The following is a 15505-nucleotide window of genomic DNA, read 5'->3' on the forward strand; positions in this document are numbered from 1 at the left end:
TTTTTTTTATTATTCATGTGTGTATACAATGCTTGGGTCATTTCTCCCCCCTGCCCCCACCCCCTCCGTTATCCCCACTGCCCCCTCCATCTCCCCCCAACCCCCTCAATACCCAGCAGAAACTATTTTGCCCTTATTTCTAATTTTGTTGAAGAGAGAGTATAAGCAATAATAGGAAGGAACAAGGGTTTTTGCTGGTTGAGATAAGGATAGCTATACAGGGCATTGACTCACATTGATTTCCTGTGCGTGTGTGTTACCTTCTAGGTTAATTCTTTTTGATCTAACCTTTTCTCTAGTTCCTGGTCCCCTTCTCCTATTGGCCTCAGTTGCTTTTAAGGTGTCTGCTTTAGTTTCTCTGTGTTAAGGGCAACAAATGCTAGCTAATTTTTTAGGTGTCTTACCTAGCCTCACCCCTCCCTTGTGTGCGCTCGATTTTATCTTGTGATCAAAGTTCAATCCCCTTGTTGTGTTTGCCCTTGATCTAATGTCCACATATGAGGGAGAACATACGATTTTTGGTCTTTTGGTAGACCCCACCTCTTAAAGGACCCACCACCTCTTAGCATCACCACACTGAGGACCAAGTATTGAACACATGAATGACTGGGAAACAAACCACATATAAACCATAGCGCTCCTCAATATTTAATAAAACCCAAAATTTAAAAAAAGACAAATGTCATATTGAACCATATCCTTCTTCCTTCCTCCCTGTCAGGAGATAACTTTTATCTGTTTTTCTCATCTGTTTCCCAGCTATATTCCTTTCCCTTCCTGTAGGAGATGGTAGAATCAAGACATGGACTCAATTTTCTGATAGCTTATCTTCACAATTTGACTTTGTTTACTTCCTTCCCTGTATCTTTATTTTTTTTCTTTTTTTTTGGGGGGGATACATATTTTTTTTTTAATGTAAAAAGATATAGTATTTTAATCACAAACATTTGAAGAAAATATGTTTTCATCAATAGGTACATATTTCTTTATTATCCTCATCTGTTTGTGCTATTCTGACAGGTAGTGATCTTAGGGTAATGACTGGAAAGGAATTCTTACACTTTAAAAATCTAAATAAGACATATTATCAGATAAACCTAGTGACAACTAAAAGATACATTTGAAACTCCCCTGCCCATTATGTACTTAGGTACTTTAATGAAGACAAAGTAGTTGGTCTATAAGCTCTTGTGATGTGAAAGAAAAGGTGTACCATGCATGCTCGGGTAGGGAAGTCAGAGCATTTTGACAAAAAAGAAAATGGTTCTAATAGTTGGTACAGTCATCCAGATGAGTTCTTCTTCTCCCTGAGAGTTATGGCTGTTACCAGAGGAGCCTCTGCAGATAAACTGTGCTGCTTACTAGAAGAAGATAATTTTGTGGGTTATGAATTAAGATACTTTCATGCCAGGTGTGGTAGGGCATGCCTGTAATCCCAGCATTTGGGAGGCTGAGGCAGGAGGATAGGGAGTGCCACAAGTACTTGTACTAATTTCTGTTATGTGGCCAGTCAACCTGGACTACATAACAAGTCTCAAAAAAAAAAAAAAGATACTTTCATCTGCAAGTAATGTAAGGCCCAGTCAAAACGACTTCCATGATGAAAGGACTTATTATTGAATAACAAGGAATTTTGATTGGGGTAGTTTCAGGCTTGGTTAATCTAAGACTCACATCATCAAACACTCAAGTCTTTCCTCCCTTTTGTCTCTGCCACTGTCAGCTTGCTGGCTTTTGTCTTTGGGTTTTCCCATTCCTGGTTTCAAGAAGACATTGTGTCCTTGGGCTCATCCCAATCACCACAAGAAGACCGAAGAAAACAGACGATGCCATACTACCAAGGATGGTTACATCCGTACACCACCATGTCCTTCGGGAGTAAAGACACCTTTCCCATATGCGTCCCCCACCCCCAGCAGCTCCTTCCCTTATGAGCATCTAGAATTGGGTCACAGTCCCACTCAACCCATCCAGCATTTGTTCTGGGTGTCCCATCTATGTTTGAAAACAATGCTGTCTGGACTCATTGACTATCCAAAGTTACATCTGTGAAAATAGTCAGTGTACTTTCATTTAGGAAAGTGATAACACAAAGACCACAGTGAAATCTGCACAGGAGTCATCTTTTTTTTTTCTTTTTTGGTCATAGCCTGACTCCAGGGTCCTCTGAGGGAATTAGTTCTCAGCTATTGGACAGTGTTTTGGGGAGACTGCAAATCAAGGTTGCTTGCCACCAGCCAGGGGATGGCATGTCACCCAAGCTAGACAGACTTGCGTCTCTATCTTAGGATCTTGGGTTATCAGTGCAGTGACAGGAGGCTGCGAATTCATTCCAGTAGCAGAGCTGAGTCGTTCCTGTTCTCTACCCAGACCGTCCCCGTCCACCCAGTAGCCTTACTTCTGAGCCTTTCTTTTCACTCTTGGAGTGTTAGTGACATCCTTGTGAAAAGGGCCTTTCCTGCTAGGTTTTCAGAGTTGTTTTCTGTTGCCTGTTGGACACATCTAACATCTACTTATTTTATAAGGTATAGGATGTAGGAGACGTAATAAGTCCCATAGCTCATTTGGTTTGACTCCCTCATTTTACAGCTGGGGAAATTGAAGGCCCCAGAGGCTGAGAGTGTCATCTACGTTCACAGCACAAATCATCAGTGACAGAACTGGGGACAAAGACAAGAGCCTCTTCCCTCTGAGCAGTGCACGCTTCTCTCTCTCTCTTATTCTCTCTTCCTCTTCCTTTCTGAAGTGCAATATTTAACGGAAGATCATGACATAAACGTTCTGACTGTTTTTCACACTGACAGGTTGCTTTGAGAGATAGTCTGCTCAGAGTTATGGCATTCGGCAGACAGGCTTCGATTTCTCTCCTTACATGGAGCCTTGTTTTTTTCCGGCTCTCTGTGAATGTATATTCTCTTACAGGAGAGTGCCTGTCTGCAAAGGAAGTGCTTTGCCCTAAGGAGCCACACGGACTGCGATTATTTACCATTTCTAGCCTGTCCCTTCCAGCTGTGTGCGCTCACTGAGAGGTCCCTCCCTGCTCCATATTTTCAGTAGCCACTGCCACCAGCTCCTGAGGCTGGGCTAGGAGCTAGGAAGGGAATGAGTAATAGCAGTCTGACACTGCCAGGCGCTGTTTGAAGCACTTAGCATGCATTAATTAGTTTTCTCTCCACATGGCTAGGAGGCAAATACTGTTAGCCTCACCTCTTTTTAATAGGTGAAGAAACTAAGGCAAAGACAGCTTAGGTCACTTGCTCAAGGTCACATGGTCACAAGGAACAAAGCCAGATGCTCTTTTTGTTGTAGTTGGTAGTGTTTTTTGCTTATTTGCTGTGCTAGGAATCAAACCTAGTGCCTCACTCATGCTAGGCAAGTGCTCTGCCACTAAGGTACACCCCCAGCCATCTCTCAACGGTCTGCATCTTAGCCACAGAAACAGTCCCTGTGGAGGTAAAAGTAGGTTCTTCTTCTTAGGAAGAAAGTTTGTCCAAAACAGGCAATGCCCTTCTGTAGGCATTTCTAACAGGAAGTTCTGACAGTACTGGGGTTTGAACTTTGAGCTTAAGGTCTAACACTTGAGTCACACCTCTAGCCCTCTAACAGAGAGCTCTGTACCTCACAGTGCTTGGCAGATCTACTTACAAACGATATTCTACCACAAGTCTCCTACACAGCAAAGAACTCAATTAAGTGGTAGCTGTTAAAAGAATTACAGGGGATACAGTATTTTTTTTATTTTTTATTTTTTGGCTTTGGATGCTTATAAAATAAGATCAATAACCTGGGTGATGGTGGCTCACACCTGTAATCCTGACTACTCAGGAGGCAGAGATCAGGAGGATCAAGGTTCAAAGCCAGCCTGGGCAAATAGTTTGTAAGATCCTATCTCGAAAAAACCCATCACAAAAAAAGGGCCGGTGGAGTGGCTTGAGGTGTAGGCTCTGAGTTCAAACCCCAGTACCGCAAAATACATAAGGTCAATAAGTAATGTGTTAATTGAATTTTTAAAGGATATTCTTTAAAACCATCCCAAAGTCCCTGATGTTAAAAATACTAATTATAATGCAAAACACACAAGTAATTATAGAAAAGGCTTTGGAATTGGAGTACCTTGAAAAGTCCCCTATCCCCTCAGTGGGAGTTGGCTAGAAAGAGACAGGAAGTCATCCCTATTCCATTCTTATTTTAGCAAGCAGACATTGTAGACTTCCTTCCTTCCTCCCTCCCTCCCTCCTTCTTCCCTCCCTTCCTCTCTTCTTCTGTCTTTTCTTTCTTCCTCCCTCCCTTCTTCTTCCCTCCCTCCTTCTCTTCCCTTCCCTCCCTTTCCTCTTCCTTTCCCTTCTTCCCTGTCTTTGTGCTGGGGATTGAACCCAGGGCCTCACCAATACTGGGCACCTGCTCTATCACAGGGCTTCAACCCACCTGTAGATTTTCTATTTAAGTAATTTATCGCTGCAAAGTTCCACTATGTTAAAACAAAACAACAGTGCCTCACAATTACCTCCTAGTGAGATTGTTTTCTTATATTAATATTTATTCAGAATAAAAGTTCACTAGGAATAAAAATTTTAGCTCTAATAGGCTAACACCAGAAGACAAGTTCTCCAGGATTAATTAATTATTGCTTCTTTGCAAAATAATTAGATCAACGTGAGTGAGAAGGATTCTTTCAATGCTGTGTTCTAGTGCTAGAGATTTCATCAGAGACAGCAATCCCACTGGCTGTGTTCCAGAGTTGGTTGGGATGGGATGAATGGGGTGGAGGAGCGGAGCAGTAGGGAGGCAAGAGGAGAAGAGAGTCGGTTACCCACCCTTCTTTAGGAATGAGTTGCAGGAGCCCTGGGCACATAGGCCTCCTCACTGGGGGCCCATGTTGACCTACCTGAGCCCAAACAAACCAGCACGAGGGTCCATCTTTTCTGCCTGCTTGCTTACCACCACCATAATAGCTGAGCATTGCAGAAGCTCCTCCCTCACCTAAGCATCTGCAGTAGTGAAAAAGTTCAGTGAACTGAAGTTCATTACATATTGAAGCCCTGGGTGGGTGCCCTTTTGGCTATTAACATATTGCTTAAGTGGAGGTCTTTTATTTATCCTCCACTTGTTGATATAGGGCCTATCACATGCCAGGCACAGTCTGATATGAGAGATGGGCAAGTCAAAGGGTTACCATGCAGTCTGGAAAGGGGTAGATGGGTCTTGGTTCCTTAACGACTACTTTATCCACATCTGAATTCCCAGTACCAAGCCTGACATAGAAATTACCCAATAAGTACTTACTAAATGAATGGAGAGACCAGACAAAGGAACCTAAATTAAGGTGGAAGCTAGAAGTGGAGGAAGACTTCCTGGAAAAGGGGGTACAATCTGATAAGCTGAAGGATCCTTAAAGGATAAGTTGGCCAAGGTGAATGGAACACATACAAATGTACTTGGGCAGGGTGTACCTAAAAGGGAACAAGCGTGCACACACACACACACGCACACGCAATTATGTGTACATATGTGGGCTCCTGGCACCCAGGAGACAGACGTTTGCTCTCTTTGCAAATAACCATGCTATTCTCTGTTCCAAGGATGCTGCAGTAATTAGTGTGTGGAGAGAAGTGGGCTTTGTTACATTTCCGAATGTCAGAGTTCTGCAGGGGAAAAGTGACAATATTGGGATCTATTGCAATATTTTGTATGCGGTATAACTTGAGCTTGTAACTGCTTAACCAATTAAAGATTATCTTAAATGCTACTGCGCAGCTGAAAGAATGATTTATTGCACCAGAGGTTACTGGAATACAGGGTAGCCAGGTTGCTTTGAGAGCAACACCGCCCTCCACAGCTGATGGTTGGTGTTCCAGAGCCAGGCATCCCTGCACAGTCCAGGGAAAAACTACTCAACAGATCCCTCTCTGAGGAGGGCCAGTGCACAATACGGGCTAAAAGGTTCGGGAAGTCCCTGTAGTTAAGGAAACACACATCCCAGAAAAATCCTTTTTTGTTTTTTCCTTGTCAGTTTCCCCTAAATACCAGTTCTTGAATCATCACAGTAAGAATATTGTGTTTGGAGAACTTAATGACTTCCATCTACCTCTGCTGGGGTCATACTCTACCAAGATTTTAAAAATCCAGTCAAAAACAAATTCCCCTTAGCACAATTTCATTTAGGCTAATGATGCCTATCCGATTTTCAGACTGTTGGTCTGCGACATCAATACTCTTGAATCTGTTGGTTCATATGGGTCCCTCCCAGGCACCATCATTATATGGAGACAGCTTTGAGAGTTCTGTAGAGAAGTGAGAGGGAGTGGGTACAAGGGATGACCTGTAAGGATTCTGCAGATTTTACGCTTGAGTCTCAGAGAAGGAATTGAGAGTGTCTGGAGAGATAGACAGGGTCCAGGCTGTGAAGGGCTGTGTGGGGGCATTTTCCAGAGGGCTGGTGAGCCAATGATAGTTTTAATCAGAGGAATAACCCAGTTTGTACTGTTCGATGGTGCTGAGACCAGATGGATGAGAAGAAAGTGAAGCAGGCCTGGGGCACTGAGGTGAGGAAGACACACAGAAGAAGTGGCTGACAGCACTTGGAAAGCCACTGGGTGTTGATGGTGAGGAAACTAGGGTTATAGCTGGGCCTCTGGGAGGTGGGGCATGTCACATCCAGCTGAGACAGCGAGTGTACAGGGAGAAAGGTGATGACTGCCACTTGGACACGTCTAGATGAAGCTCAGTGGGACCCCTAAATAGTGATGTATAGAGGTCTGCTGGAAAGGAGACGGCAAGGCTGGCATCCAGGAGGGATGTCTGGGCTCCAGGCAGGAATTTGGGTGTCAACAATACATAGGTGGTAGTTACAGGAACCACGGATATATATTAGAAAATTTTGGATGAAAGAATGCAAAGTGAATTTCACATGGCACCCTGTTTTACTTGGGGGAGCACACCAGAGTTGTAATAAATGTTTGTGGACTAGATGGACATATGGATGAAGACATGATTAAATAAAGGACGAGTACAGCCTCATGAAAATCAATTGATGTTCCTTTTTACTTTATCTTGCGATTTGTTTCAGTTTCATCCGCTCTGGCATGAAAAAAGAAGTGACTATTAAGAAACCAGAAGGCAATATTTGGATGCAATACATGGAGGACTTTATTCCTGCTTTTAAAACTCAATGAGCCTTTCCTTCTTTAAGCCTGCTAATTTCAGACCACTTGATGTGGTATTGTTGTACAGGCAGTGAATATGACCAACTGCTGCCTTTGCAGTTGGAAATGACCAGCCGGGTGGCAGCTGGGGACTGTTGAGCAAGCAAACGTGATTTTGTGCATGACTTCACTCTATAATGTGAAGTAAACGTGAGTCTTCCCTCTACATCCTCTGCCAGAGATCAAGTGGTTTTAAAAGAAAGACACAGGTGGGATTCAGGCCTTGACTTGTGACACTCATGTCTTCTCTAAATGGCTCCATTAAAGTCTCAGGGCTGCAGAACAGACCAAGACTCCTTCAAGCCAGGAAACATGTCTTCCACTGCCATGGAGGGACAGTTTTACCTTGGCAGGAAGATCAGGGTGGTTCTGACCCTTCAGGAATCATGGAGGAGTACTTTAAAAGGCATCCAATGACCAATATGTTTTCACACCTCACTACAGGCACCACGGGGTTTGGGCTTGGCCAAGGGAGCTGCAATCCCACGTTGTAGCTCTGGGAGGTCACGGGGACACAGAGCTGATGTCTGCTGACACTTTCTCTGCTTTCCACTGATCCCTCTCTTTGGAGTGAAATGGAGTTGGGTGAGTGGAGCCCAGCGCTCCATCCATTTGACCCTGACATGTTATTTGTGTCTAAAATTTCACCGTGAATTTGGAGAGGAAGAAACGGCAGATGCAGGGATTTTAAATCCCTTGGGCTACATTTATCAAGATGAGCAGATTGTAAACTGCATCTTGCAAATATGATATGCATCTGTGCATCAAGCTAATAACTCCGAAGCACAGACTCATTCACGTGCCTGGTGTTTCTTTCCAGAGGCTTCTGAGATTGCTTCTCTAGTCATTATGTATCCCAGAGCTGTCCAGGTTGAGGGGGGATGATTAGAGAGGATATCTGGCTAAGGAAGTTGGAGGCTTTTCCCAATGACATTGAAATGAGAAATTTTTCTGTTTGCATCATCACAATCTTTACAAATTATGCATGTGGAACATTCAGTTTGAAATACTGGGTATGGTGGTGCACACCTGTAATCCCAGCTGCCTCAGGAGGCTGAGGCAGGAGATTCTTGAGTTCCAGGTCAGCCTGGACTACATAGTGAGACCCTGTCTCACAAAGAGAAGTGAAAAGGAGAACATGGTTTGAGCTTTTCTGAAGAAAGCAAAAGAGATTTGTACAGTCATCAGTGTTGTCTTAGAAACTTACAAGAAATGCAAATCATTTAGACATTGACACTTCTAGCTCTCAAAAACAATCTGTGTATTTTATGTTTTTCACTCTGTCAGAGTCTTATCTTCTGATATTCCTATCAGAAGCAATTACTTTTGCTTCTTGTTTTGGTTTTTAAAAGTTAGTTGTGTAATTCATCCAGTAATACATTTTCATTAAAAAATTTTAAAATATTATAAATCATACAGGAGTTCCTTTCGAGTACACTGTCAAATTCTGACATTCTACCCCACCTGTCCTGTTTCCTCCTAACTCTGGTTGTAGCGGTGTTAATGATTTTTGTGTTAATAGCTCTGGCCATGTGTGTGCAATATTTTTTGAGCATATGCTTGTTATTTTGAGCAAGTATGACTTTTTCCCCCTAAGCAATACATCTTGGAGTGCTGTCAGTAGAGAGAGTTGTTCCATTCTTTTTTGCTGCTACATAATATTCCACAGTACCATATACCTACCATGAAGAGTCCTGACAAATGCTTCACAGTAAAAATTATAAATTCTATTGATTTAATGGAAAAATGTATGCATTTCTAAGCCTCCAAATCATACTCATTTATGCTACACCAAATACCATTAAAATGGACAGTCACTTCCATAGTGTACTATGTTCATTAGCTTTTTGTTGCTGTGACAAAATAACTGACAGAATCAACTTAAAAAGAGGAAAGATTTATTTTGGCTTCCACTTTGAGAAGATTCAGTCCACAGTCAACTAGCTCCATTGCTTTTAGGGCTGTGCAAGGTAAAAGCATCATGACGGAATGACATGGGGGAAGAAAGCTGCCTGCCTCATGGCAGCCAGGAAGTGGAGATCCAGGCAGGAAATGGACAGCAAGACAGGAAAGGGCTAAGGGCAAGTTGTACCCTACAAAGGCATGCCCCCAGTGACCTAACCTCCTCCAGCTCGACCTCACCTCTTAATAGTCCTTTCTGCTATGACTTCATCATGATCCAGTCACCTCTGAAGACTGCTGTGTGACAAGCCTTCGACACACGAGTGTGTGAGCAACGGTTCATATCCAAATCACAGCATGAAAATTTCAAAGTAATACTCAAGCTGACCCTGGAAAATGTAGCACAGTTACGCCACAGCAAGAGCAGTCAGCATTTACATGTTGTACCCAGAGAAATTTTTTTTTATTATTCATATGTGCATACAATGTTTCGGTCATTCCTCCCCCCTGTCCCTACCCTCTCCCTTACCCCCCCGCCCCTCCCTCTCTTCCCCACCCCCTCAATACCCAGCAGAAACTATTTTGCTCTTATTTCTAATTTTGTTGAAGAGAGAGTATAAGCCATAATAGGAAGGAACAAGGGTTTTTACTGGTTGAGATAAGGATAGCTATACAGGGAGTTGACTCACATTAATATCCTATGCATGTGTGTTACCTTCTAGGTTAATTCTTTTTGATCTCACCTTTTCTCTAGTTCCTGGTCCCCTTCTCCTATTGGCCTCAGTTGCTTTTAAGGTATCTGCTTTAGTTTCTCTGCGTTAAGGGCAAACAAATGGTAGCTGATTTTTTAGGTGTCTTACCTATCCTCACCCCTCCCTTGTGCGCTCTTGCTTTATCATGTGATCAAAGTTCAATCCCCTTGTTGTGTTTGCACTTGATCTAATGTCCGCATATGAGGGAGAACATACGATTTTTGGTCTTTTGGGCCAGGCTAACCTCACTCAGAATGATGTTCTCCAATTCCATCCATTTACCAGCGAATGATAACATTTCGTTCTTCTTCATGGCTGCATAAAATTCCATTGTGTGTAGATACCACATTTTCTTAATCCATTCGTCAGTGGTGGGGCATCTTGGCTGTTTCCATAACTTGGCTATTGTGAATAGTGCTACAATAAACATGCATGTGCAGGTGACTCTGGAGTAACCTGTGTCACAGTCTTTTGGGTATATCCCCAAGAGTGGTATTGCTGGATCAAATGGTAGATCAATGTACCCAGAGAAATTTGATATATTTGTTCACTTGACAGTTACTGAGTACCTACTATGTGCTTTGGGTGTTGGGAATACGGTGAGGAGCAGAACAAGGAGAAATCCCTGTTGTGATGGAAACTGTATCCTAATGTAAGACAGAGAATAGACAAACAGGTAAGAAATAAAGGGTGCTAAGTTGAGATATGTCCTAAAGAGAAAAAACTGAGGCAGGGAAGGTGCTTCACTCAAATGCTTTTGAACAAAGACCTGAAAGAGTGAGGGAGGAGCCCAGAGGGGCACTGGAAGATGAGTACCACCAACTTAGATGTTCTCCAGGACCAAATGATTTTTTCTCACAGAGAAATGGCGAGTCTTTCTGCCCTAGAGTTCATCATTTGGTTTCTTCTCCATGATCACTCACCAGCGGTGGAATTTCTCCCCAAAGTAGTAAGCCTTTCTGAAGTAGCTTTCCTGTAGAAAAGGCAAAGGGCGATCAGTGAGCGATCGATCACTCGACACGTGAGGTTTACAGCACGAGGAAGAGTGGAGCATGTCGGCTACCTGCTATCTCCTGAGACTGAAGTGCCTGCAGGGAAAATGTGGTTAGTCCTCTGACCAGGACATTTGTGGAGCAATTTGTCCCTGCTTGAGGTCACAAGCTAGAGAGGGGAGCCCAGGGATGATCTGGAAGAGAACTCATCCCTAGCCAAAATGAGCAAATGTTTTATTTTTGGCACTACTTGGGTTTGAACTCAGGGCTTTGTACTTGTGGGGAAGGCACTCTACCTCATCAGCTAGTCCTCCAGCAGTGTTTGCTCTGGTTATTTTGGAGATAGGGTGTCACTTTTGCCCAGGTTTGCCTGGAACCTCTTATTGTAGGCTTCCTGCTGAAGCTGGGATAACAGGTGTGCACCACCATACCCAGCTTTTTTCATTGAGATGGGGTCTTGCAAACTTTTTTGCCCAGGTTGGCCTGAACATGCAATCCTCCTGATCTTAGCCTTCTGCATAGCTGGGCTCCCAGCTATTAGTTGAAATGGGGTCTTGTGAACTCCCTGCATGGGATGGCCTGGGTTGTGATTCTTCTATTTATGTTTCCCACCATAGCTGGGATGATGGGTGTGCACCAACTTTTTTCAGTTGAGATAGGGCCTTGTGAACTTTTTGCCCAGTCTGGCCTCAAAACATGACCCTCCTTATCTCAGCCTCCCAAGTAATTAGTATTACAGGCATGAGTCACCGATGACAGGCTGAAATGTTCTATTTTATGACCTGCTTGTCTGTGGGCTCTGTCTAGCACTTTTGTATACTGCCTGGAAAGAAATCCCAGCTCTTCTAATTATTGGTTGGATCATTATAGGCTGATTATTTCCTCTGTATTTTCATCTGTAAAATGGGTATGGTAACAATAGTAGCTATCTTATAAGATTGATGCGGGAGAGTAAATGAAATCAGAAAGCTGAAGTGCTTGTACTAGGTGTCTGAAACACAGTACCTACTCAATACGTATGCCACCACCACCACCACCACCATCACCATCATCAAACACTGTCACCACCACAATAGTTTTTTGGGCTTCACAAGGAAGAGCAGAGGTCAAGGGTAGGGAGGCATTATTCAGAACTTCTTTAAAACATTTCTCAGTCTCTCACAGAACTAGCTGTTGAAGTTGCTGCTTAGAGCCTTTGTAGACAAGCCTGTGATCCTCAAGGCAGGCAAAACATTAGAAAAAAACACCATGCCTCAGGAAGCAGGTGGAAGGTTCAGGATTTTCAGGACTGGTGCTGACTTACAAACGGGCTTCCCTGGCCCCAGAAAAGGGGAAGGGGGAGGAGATGGAGACATTTTAGTGATATCAAAGGCACCTGTGAGATAGGATGCTGCGTTACACACAACCAGGACGCTGCTTGATGTAAATGTCTGTGAAATGATGAACAAGCTTGCAGCAAGAGCCACCCAGGGGCCAAATAACCTCACATGGCTTCATCCTGGGTCTTTTTAGTCCTACTTTGTTCTCAGTTGCATGGAAACAACCACAGCTGACAGCCAAAGATTTCAGTTACAAACCTAGCTCAGCTTCAAGAGAGCTAAGCAGATAAACCTGGGCGTTCAGATGTCTAAAAATAACATGTTACTTTCCTCTTTTGTTGGGAAGCTCTGTATAACAGCTCAAAATGCTCACTAGTCAGGTCAGACTGATCGGGTGTGAATCCTGCTTGTTGTTACTAGCTGTGTCAGTCTGGACCATCTGTATACTTCTCTGGGTGTCAGTGTTCTTGTGCAGTGCAGATTAGTCATATCTGCCCAAGAGGATGAACTGGGATGATGTATTTAGAGAACTCAACACAGAACCCAGCACATGGCAAGTATGGATTATTATGGGCTGTTTCCTGGTTAATGTAAATGCAGAGAAAGAGAAGGGGGAAGGGAGCGGGTTGTTAAAAGATGATCCTAAAAGCCAGGTACTTAATGACTAATGACAAGAAAAAAAAAAATTCTGAGAGAGGAAAAAAGGATAAACATGGCAGGGACCCAAAGGCAGAAGCTTAGCTTAGCTTTTTGCCAAGGATTTCACCCATCTGGCCTTGGCTTCTATGCTGGCTTTTTCCTCCAAACTGCATCTGAGACGCCTGGTGATAAAAACCCAGGGAGGAGGTAGGAGTGCTCTGAATCACCCCAAATTTCTGTCCTTGGTGAAGGCATTTAAGAAACACACACATTACTCTTCTGCAGGTCAGAATTCCTTTGAGACTAAGAGAAGTGGCAGGGCTGTCAGGTGAGTGCAGCCACCGTGGGCTGACATAATCCTACTGCTTTTCGGCCTGACAGCTCATGCAGAGAAAAATCCTCTCTGATCTAGACAAAGGTAAATTTAGCTTAAAACCCAGCACAAAATTCTAACCCTCCACAATCAGCTCATATCCCCAGCCTGTGATGATCTTAGATACTAGAAGTAGTCAAAATACTATCAATACATTGCTTACTACTTGGGCTGTTATAATTTAATCACTGCTAAAGCCAAAATGTTCCAAGGGTAGAAGAATTCATTATTTTCAGGATGTAATAAAATTGAATAGAATGTGGTCTTTCCTCAGATCTATTTAACAAAAGACCATCTAGTATGGCTGAGTGTATGGAAGATAAACATGAACCTGCCTCAGGGATGAGATATCTAGAAAAATAAGACCCATGGGTAACCGTGCCATTTGTTTTCTTTCATGTGAAGAATGGTTTGGATGAATCCACTCCTCTGGCATTGTGAATTCTAATCAACCACAAACCAATTGCACTTCTAAGATGGATTTTCAGTATGACCCCTTCTGAAGTGTCTTTAAAGACATGGCAACTTAGCCCGGATGTGGATATTAGAATGTGGGACACGATTACCAGGAAGATCAAAGGGCAGTTTTCTACACTCTACAAAAAACTAGCTTGGCTCTGTAGAATAATCGCTTTTATAAAATTAAATACCATTTGAAGCTATGTGTTGTGATCAGCCCATCTGTTCAGCACACACACACACACACACACACACACACACACACACACACAATTTTTTCCTTGCTGGAAAGAAGGGAAATGCAATGGTTATTTCAGATTTTTGCACATTGCTGTCCAGGATGTTATATCCTGGACGTCTGGGATGACTCTGAGTGGGATCTCTCTGCCTTTGTTTCTAACATAGGCACAGCATGGCCAGCCTGTGTGAAAGGTGATATGGAGCAGCTAGGCAGCTAATTTCTGCAAAGCACAAGGAAAGCTTGCACTCTTCCATTCAGGCCTCCACCTGGTATTTAGCATTTTCCTTCAGTCCGCCCATGGCTGGTGCTTCCCTATCCTGCCCAGCTTTGCAGCTGAGGTGGCAGTCCCTTATTTGGTGTGGCTGAGGCTGTTGCAATGTCCCTGCTCACTCCTGCCACAGCCTCAGCTAGTCACACTACTCACTTAACTTGGAGCTTGATGTGCAGCCCAGTGTGAGACCCAGAGAAAAGAGAGACTTCTGTTCTCATGGGGCACAATACTTAAGGGGAGGCCTGTGCTTCAAGTGTTGGGACTCATTTTACCCTGGAGATCTCTGAGTATCAATACCCAGAAGCAATTTTTCTCAAATGCATTTTACTTTGAATTTGAAATATGCTTTGGATGCTTTACATTTAATAAGGCACAGGAGCAGAACTACCTTCATTATTTAGAGTAGAACTTATTTTGCACTTGATGTAAGGGAAAAGCCGACGTGCTTGTTCAGGGTAATTGCACAGACTGTAATTAACTCGATTTATGTACAGGATTATTGAAGGGACACAAACTTCCCCAGCAAGCCTGTAAAATCATTCATTCAGCAACTGATTGACATTTGCCCAGATCTGGATCCTCTGCTCTGCCAGCTTTAAGCAAAGCAAAGTACGATCACTTAAAAGTGATGGCGAGAACTAGTAATGAAAGAGAAATGCCAAGAAAACATGGTGAGTGGTTATTCTTTCTTAAATAATGTAATTCACAGATCATGAACCAGGGAATTGTCTCTCAGCCTGTGACTCCACCTGGAACCTTTGACATTCTGTCATTCAAAGATAAATTCAATGTCAATAATGTCAATGACTTCTTTTTGAATAATTATCTTATTCTCTTACGAAATTCTATTTTATTTTCTAATAAAAAACTTAGAGCCTGGGGATGTAGCTCAGTGGCAGAGCACTTGTCCAGAATATCTGAAGTCCTGGGTTCAATCACCAGCACCACAATTTTTTTCTTTTTGGTGTAGTTAGGCTGAAGTCTAAGTCTAGGAATGTAGCTCCTTTGAAAATACTTATTTCAGGCTGGGTGCAGTGGGTCATGCTTATAATCTCAGCTACTCAGGAGGGAGCAAGGTTTGAGACCAGTCAGGGGAAAAAGATAGCAAGACTTCATTTCAATCAACAAATTAGGTGTGGTGCAGGTACTTGTGGTCCCAGCTACATGGGAGGCTATAGGGAGGAGGATCATACTCTGAGGCCAGCCTGGGCAAAAAGATACTACCTGAAAAATCACTGAAGTGGGAGGGCAGGAAAGAGTCTGGGGGAGTGGCAAAAGTGGTAGAGCACCTGCCTGACAAGTGCGAAGTCCTGAGTTCAAACCCCAGAACTGCCAAAATAAGATAGAAAATACTT

The 15505-nt window shown here is 43.2% G+C and overlaps 1 long non-coding RNA gene across 1 annotated transcript; it reads left to right on the forward strand.

Annotated features, from left to right (window-relative positions):
- The first annotated feature begins 12665 nt into the window (after positions 1-12665).
- On the forward strand, positions 12666-13841 carry LOC141410993 (uncharacterized). The gene is made up of 2 exons (XR_012435832.1): positions 12666-12724; positions 13585-13841. It is a non-coding gene; the product is annotated as an uncharacterized lncRNA (long non-coding RNA).
- Positions 13842-15505: the final 1664 nt, after the last annotated feature.

The sequence above is a fragment of the Castor canadensis genome, chromosome 9, assembly GCF_047511655.1.
Source record: "Castor canadensis chromosome 9, mCasCan1.hap1v2, whole genome shotgun sequence".
NCBI classification, from domain to species: Eukaryota; Metazoa; Chordata; class Mammalia; order Rodentia; family Castoridae; genus Castor; species Castor canadensis.